The following is a 7,178-nucleotide window of genomic DNA, read 5'->3' on the forward strand; positions in this document are numbered from 1 at the left end:
CCTTTAGACATTCTGGTGAGCGTGTAGTGGTAAACCAGATCTTGAGAGAGACACTCAGTTTCATTGCACAGCACGGCCTGCCACTACCTTTCTATTCTCACTTACTTTATCCACAGGAAAATTTCTCTTGGTACTAGGCCTGGTTGAAGAGTAGGGGGTTGATGGTGGCAGGGCAGAACTAGATCCTTCAGTCTGGTTTGGCTGCAACCCCTGAGCAGGATTCTAGCTCCTATATTTTAATCTCCATTGTGTAAATTTGGCAATTCACTGGGACAATATGAAGCTCTGTTTTCTTGCTTATAAGATGAAAAGCTTGGAATAGCCAGTCACCCAGGCTGGAATACAGTGGTATGGTCTCAGCTCCCTGCAACCTCTGCCTCCTGGGTTCAAGCGATTCTCCTGCCTCAGCCTCTTGAGTAGCTGGGATTATAGGCATGCACCAGCAAGCCTGGCTATTTTTTGTATTTTTAGTAGAAAGGGGGTTTCACCATGTTGTCCCAGCTGGTCTTGAACTCCTGACCTCAGGTGATCCACCTACCTTGGTCTCCCAAAGTGCTGGGATTACAGGCATGAGCCACTGCACCTGGCCACATTTTCCTTATTTTTGATTCAACTCTGTCCTTTTTAAGTTATATAAATTGCCCTTAAAACTTACTCTTTTATTCCCTGTTTTTGATCCAAGTGTCTCACCTTTTCTCAACTATGTCAGGCACTTTCTCCACAATGTTACTGAGCTCTTTTCTCATTGGTGACTGGTGTCTATACCAGTAACTCTAAAGCTCTGTTTTAAGTACTGCTTCTGTATGACATCCCTGCAACATTGGCACCATTCCATCTTTTAGAGTCCACAAAAAGGTTGCTTTTCCTCCTTCTTTCCCTCCCGCTCTTCTTTCTTTTTGTTTTGTGCTAGTTTGTTATCAACGTAATGTCTTCCTAGTCCCTTTCCAAACTCTCTTTTGCATCTCACAGTAGAGGCAGTAAAATTAAATCTTCTAGATTTTCTCTTTCTGCAGAGTTCTGAGTTAGATTCTGCCAAAGAGAAGCATGGCACAAGATTCGGAAGGTAGAATAAGGGTGAAGCCATTTTTCTCTGTTGGCAGCTGTAGGCAGACATGTGAGCAGCCAGCAGATGTGAGATTTACAGCAGCCTCTAGGAGAGCTTCTACAAATCACCCGCTTTGGTGCTGCAGTCAAGGGAGATTATCAACAGGCACTTCCTATGATTCCTATTTATCCAAATTTCCTGTAGGCCAGCTGTGGTTTTTCTTTCACCTTTGTACCCTAGCTGTTCAAATGGTTGTGTGAGTCCCTAATTATTAAAATTGTACTGTATCTTGAAATAAAACATTTCTGAATTCATCGGATTAGGCTACTCTTAAAGTGAATCTCAGTGGCTTAACACAGTAAGTTCATTTTTTGACCATGCCTTACTCTAAGGAAGGGGATGGTGGTAAGAGTGGGGATGGAGATGAAGAACTGAAGCTGTTGGAGTCCCTGCCATATGCAATATGGCTTCAGGTAGCCTTGGGGATTGGGATCCAGTTAAGGGTCAAGCAAAATGATTTCATGCTCAGGCCTAGGTTGGCACACACCATTTCCTTCCATATTCCACTAGCTAATTACAAGAGCCAGCCTAATGGCAAAAGGGGCTCCTTTTACCACAGTTCCTTTTGCTCTGTACAAGCTTTAGATGTAGGTGTTCTTCGTAGCTCTGATATCAGCTCTCTTATGTTTTCATTCTGCCCATTCCCCTCAAAGAGTCCTTGCCGATTCTCATTACTCCAACTCCTGTCTCTGCTTCTGGTTTCCCCTCCACCTGCAATGGCCTTTCATCTATTGTCTTTCTGTTGAATGCCCTTTGTGTTAGTCCATTTTGCACTGCTCTAAAGGAATACTGGAAGCTGGGTAATTTATAAAGAAAATAAGTTTGTTTGGCTTATGGTTCTGCAGGCTGTACAAGAAGTGTGGCACCAGCATCTGCTTCTGGTGAGGGCTTCGGGAAGCTTTCAATCATAGCAGAAGGTGAATAGGGAGCTGATGTGTCACATGATGAGAGAGGGAGCAAGAGAGAGAGGGAAGGGATTCCAGGCTCTTTTTAATAATCTCCATAGTTTAGTAATATCCATGGCTAGCATTTAATACATATTTGCAGAATGAATAGATTAACATTACTTAATGCTTTAAATAAAGAATTTGTGTCCATATTCTAAAATAACCATCCCATGTTTTTTTCTACAGCTTGCAAGATTCCTGTAGGTATATTTTTTTGTGTGCAGTTGGCTTTCATAACTATGGGTCATTGACAAGATGAACATTCAGTGCAGGTCCTCTTGATTCATAGATCTCCTGCCATATTCATGTGCTCTCATTTAGATTTCGTCTTCTCATTTTCTGTTCTCCTCTTTCCTCTTCCACAGGTCCCTCCATCATCTCCCCTCTCCTAATTTATCACCATCTTTATTGAGTCTGCAAGGTTGTGACAGCAGCAAGAGAGAAAGGAAGAGGGGGAAATTCATGGAGGAACACGTATATTTCCTCCATGCATTGCAATTCTTGAGCCCTCCTCTCTACCCCAGTCTGATTTTTAGCAGATTTTTACAAGCATTGGGTCAATTTGAACAAAATATCACCAAGAAATATAATTGTAGACACAAACAGTGTCTAATTTGTCTAAGGGCTATTACCTTTTCTCTGAATTAATACTAAATCAATACCCTAGTAAGTTGTCAGGGGCATTGCATTGAAGTGATGTTTTTATAAACAAATAAACTAACATTTTATCCAGTTTCACTGACTACTCTGCTTGGCAATAGGAGAGGGGGCATACAAAGAGATAAGGACAAGTTGTTGTTTGCAATAATTTATAATCTACATATGAATTTAAAGTGTTGATAATTTATGCTTATGAAAAAATTGATAGGACTTTGTTTACAAAATTCTAACATTCTGGTTTGGGTCAATTCCAGATCAAATGTTTTCTCTTCATCTTCATTACTTCTCTGGCTATAATTGCATCTCATCATTAGATGTTTTTTGTTCCTATGCTTATATTTACACATCTATTCATTCATTCTACAAATATTTAATAGGCACCTACTATTTGTGGGTCATTATAGCTTTTAGACACACAGCAAAAGACAAAGTACTTGCCCTCAAAAACCTCGTGTTTCAGTAAGAGAGAGGCAGTAGACAAACAAGCATAATATAAGCAATAAGTGCTGCCAAGAAAAAATAAAGTGGGTTAAGGTGATAAAAGGTCAGGGAGATTCTCTCTGAGGAGGTGACATTTGAGTAGACATGATTGAAGCAGAAATGAGTCATGAAGGAACCCAACAAATAGCACTCTAGGCAGATGGAAAGGGAAGTACAAAGGACTTGGGCAGGAATGAACTTAATGGACCATATAGAAGGCCTGTGTGGTGAGAGCTGAGTTACATTCACTAACTTACATGTAGTAAGTTAGTAAATGTAGGTGCATAACTTTTTAGTTCATCTAACATTTTCACACCCATTGTATTATTTGTACTTCACAAGATAGTTATTATTGCATCCCTTTTACAGATTAGGAAACTGAAGCTCAAAGCTTAACCAATGACTTTTCCAAAGAGATGGAACTTGGCTTTGAATCCTAATCTCCAGACTCCACATCAAGTACTCTTCCCTTACTTCAGAAAATGCTATTTTAAATGCTTTTAGGACTCTGGGCTACCTTTAGAATACTAGAAATCCTGTAGGATCACTTGCATGGGAAAGAGGGCAGAGGATCAGTAGCCATGATGATATCTCGTGCCTGAATCATAGATAAGATTTGGGGACTGAGTGTAGGTCTCTGCCTCCTTACCTTATCCCTGGGCAGTGGGATAATCTCTAGAACAGTATCCTGTTAGAGGAAGAAGCTTCCAAAGGACTAGAACAGATCATCCAAGTAGGGTTGGGGAGCAGGTCTTCAACACTTGCATTGGCACTCTGTGTGCATCCAGCCTGGAAAGGAAGCTCAGTGAAAACATATTAATTGGGATACAGACAGACCCTGATGCCCACATGTTGCTCAGAGGACTTTAGAGAAGAGTGAGTTCTTAGAATAAAAAAATTTACTCCCTCCCCACTTCTTTGTTAATTAATAAAGCCAAAAAATGTAGGTGATAAGGTATAGATAGAAGCAGACCTGGCATGTTATTGGGTTCATTTCTTCATGAAGCATTTATTGAGCACCTAACATCCTTTCATCAAGGAAGGTTGGATCTAGAGGAAAACCAAACATATTAACAAATAATTATCACATAGTAAAACTGTCATGGAGGAGGCATTTATGGAACACTACAGAAGAAAAACAAAGAAGAAATTTACCACCCACCCGCCTCTTCTGTGGTGTCTTGTTGAGAGAGCCTTCCACCCTTATTTCTGGTGAAGAAAATACTGATTTGATGGAAAATTCCTCTCTTGGCCTTTCTTAGGTAACCTACTAGAAGTTGAATAATTTATGGGAGTCTTTTGGACAGACATTGATATGTCATAAAAATGGCAAAAGCAAATTCATGGAATAGGGACTTGCTGTGATAAAACACAGAAATGAGATATAGGTGGATAGTTTCCACTTTGGGTAATATTTAGGTATAAAATAGACACATATCTGCGCAGAGTGGTTGGGAAGCTGAGGGCTGGGCAGATACTTTTGAGATGCTTATTTTAGCTGTATGAGTTGTATTATTGTCTGTGGTAAGTGGTTACCTCAGAGACACTGTACAGATTGTATTTCCTAAAGTCACGCAGTTGAGAATCTATTAAGCTTGAGCAAAACTTGATGCTTATTAAATGAACATTCTCTTCAGTTTTGCATGATTCTTTCAAAACAACTTTCCCTACCATGGGATTCACATACCAAACACCTCAGAGAGTGGAAATTCCAGCACTGTTGCTCTTTGTGGTCTAAATGCAGATGCACATGCTGAAGCTCCTTGAAAGCTTGTCTTCCTGTTGTGCATCCTCTCAACTTCTCTCATATTTCACCTCCTTTTCCTCGTCCAGCTTGACCCTCCATGGGGGCCATCTGTGTGACTCCCTGGAATCTCCTGTGTTAAGATGTGGGTTCTCTGTTAACTGCCTTTGGACCTTGTCTAGAACTTCTAAGCCAGGAGCTAGCTGCTCCCACAGTGAGAGGCAGACAGTCCAGGCAAGTTGTTTTCACCCCTAACAGGTCAGACAGTTTCAAATCTTGCCATAACACCAAATTCACTCATGGAAACCTATAGAACAAAGAGAAAGGAGTAAGGTAACTTTTATTATAAGACTGTCTGGAGTCTGTGGAAATAGAATGAAGACTACAGTGGAACAGAGATCTCACAGTAACTGGGCAGGCTTTCCTGACCGTGTCCTAACAACTGGCCACTATTTTGAGGTGATAAATGGTCTTGAGTGGAGACACATCTCAGGTGACTATGTATATAGTTGATTCCCATTATTTGAGAAATTGGTATTTGTAAGTTTTCCTACTTGTTAAAATTTATTTATAACCCCAAGATCAACACTATTAGTGCTTTCATGGCCATTCAAGGACATGTGCAGAGCAGGAAGAATTTGAGTCATCTGAAGCACATGTTCCCAGCTGAGGTCAAGGAAGGCAATGCTCTGTCTTCTTGTTTTAGCTTTTATATTGTAAACAAGAGTCCTTTTCTCAGTGTATTGAGTGCCATTTTTTCATGTTTGTGCTTACTTGTTGGTGATTTCAGTGTTTAAAATGGTCCCCAAGTGTAGTGCTGAAGTGTTGTCTATTGTTCCTCAGTGGAAGAAAACTGTAATGTGCCTTACAGAAAAAATACATGTGTTAAATAAACTTCTTTCAGGCACGAGTCATTGTGCTGGTGGCTGAGTTCAATGTTAATGAGTCAACACTATATATTAAGTAAGATGTATTTAAACAGAGACACACATAAAACAAGGTTCACAAAAGTGTAACTAGAGGCTTGCAGGAACCTAACACTGTACTTCCCCTAGGAGCAATGGTTTAGTATTTGCTTATTCAGCATTTGTGGTGACTTTATAGAAAACTACTAGAAAGAATAAGGAGAACTGAGTTTTTTTTTTTTTTTTCAACTAAAAGCAGTCATTTGTAAATCTATTTATATCACATTGAGCACAGTCTGGAAAGAAAATGGTAGTATTTATATAATCTCTAATGAATACAATAAACAAATGTAATTCTTTATAAGACAAAATAATTGTTTACAACTAATTAAAACCTACTTACCTTCATCAAGATTTAATTTCTGTGTTTGCAAAAAATATTAAATTTCAAGGCAAAGAAACAAAGGAAGGCCACCTCTTAATCCTCCCCTGCATTTGTGGAGAACAAGGCTATTCCACTTACCATAGAGCTTTGTGAAACATTCATAATTCACAGAAGGGGCCATCTGAAAGCATTTCCCAGGATTGTCACAAAATTCTGCCAGCTCCTGCAGTGATGAAAACGCACAGTCTTGTGACTATGATTAAGGTGCATTGGAATCTAAGAAAACCATCAATAGCCACTTCGCTCTCTTCACGCTCTTGGAATGTAGTCTCTGGATGAAAGTCGGTTCTGACAGATGATTTCATGGTATTTTACTCAGTATGGGATGTATTTTAGAAGCAGTGTATCAAAACCTTGACCTTTATTTCATTTTTTCTTTATTGTTGATTTAGAAGATTAAAGGCATTCCAAAATCTTTTTCTAAATGTCTTCTCATATATGCAACAAAAAGGATTCAGAAAGGATTTGACACACAATGTAGAAGCGTAAATCAGCCAAGGGGAGGATATTTGCAAATTGCGCTCCTCGTTATAATTTCATCTCATTAGAGAAGAAGAGACAGGTGGGTGTGCTAGCAGTTACAGATCAGGAATTGCACTTTCTTTCTAGATTGGTGAGGATCGTATGGTATGAAACCCCCTTCTGAGAAAACTATGCAGGTTTTTATTACACACAAAAGTCCTCCTCTGGTGGATTTTTGCAGTTTACAGAAAATGTGTAAACCAAAATTAGAAACTGCTTAGCTTTTACATTTTACTGACTTCTTGGGTTTAGTGTAAAAAAAGAAAGGGAAGGGATTCATGGTACAATTTTTATTTCCTTGATGAATTAAGATGAACATATGGTCTAAAGTAAATTTGTAAAATATGGGTATTTAGTCACTGATGTCTAG

At 39.3% G+C, this 7,178-nt stretch overlaps 1 long non-coding RNA gene across 1 annotated transcript; it reads right to left on the bottom strand.

Moving 5' to 3' along the window:
- Positions 1 to 2,078: 2,078 nt before the first annotated feature.
- Positions 2,079 to 6,463, bottom strand: LOC103238609 (uncharacterized). The gene is made up of 5 exons (XR_005239945.2): positions 6,365 to 6,463; positions 4,880 to 5,243; positions 4,166 to 4,242; positions 3,842 to 3,981; positions 2,079 to 2,466 (listed from the first exon to the last, which is right to left on the bottom strand). It is a non-coding gene; the product is annotated as an uncharacterized lncRNA (long non-coding RNA).
- Between the last annotated feature and the right edge of the window lie 715 nt (positions 6,464 to 7,178).

This window comes from Chlorocebus sabaeus, chromosome 11 (assembly GCF_047675955.1).
Source record: "Chlorocebus sabaeus isolate Y175 chromosome 11, mChlSab1.0.hap1, whole genome shotgun sequence".
Taxonomy (NCBI): Eukaryota; Metazoa; Chordata; class Mammalia; order Primates; family Cercopithecidae; genus Chlorocebus; species Chlorocebus sabaeus.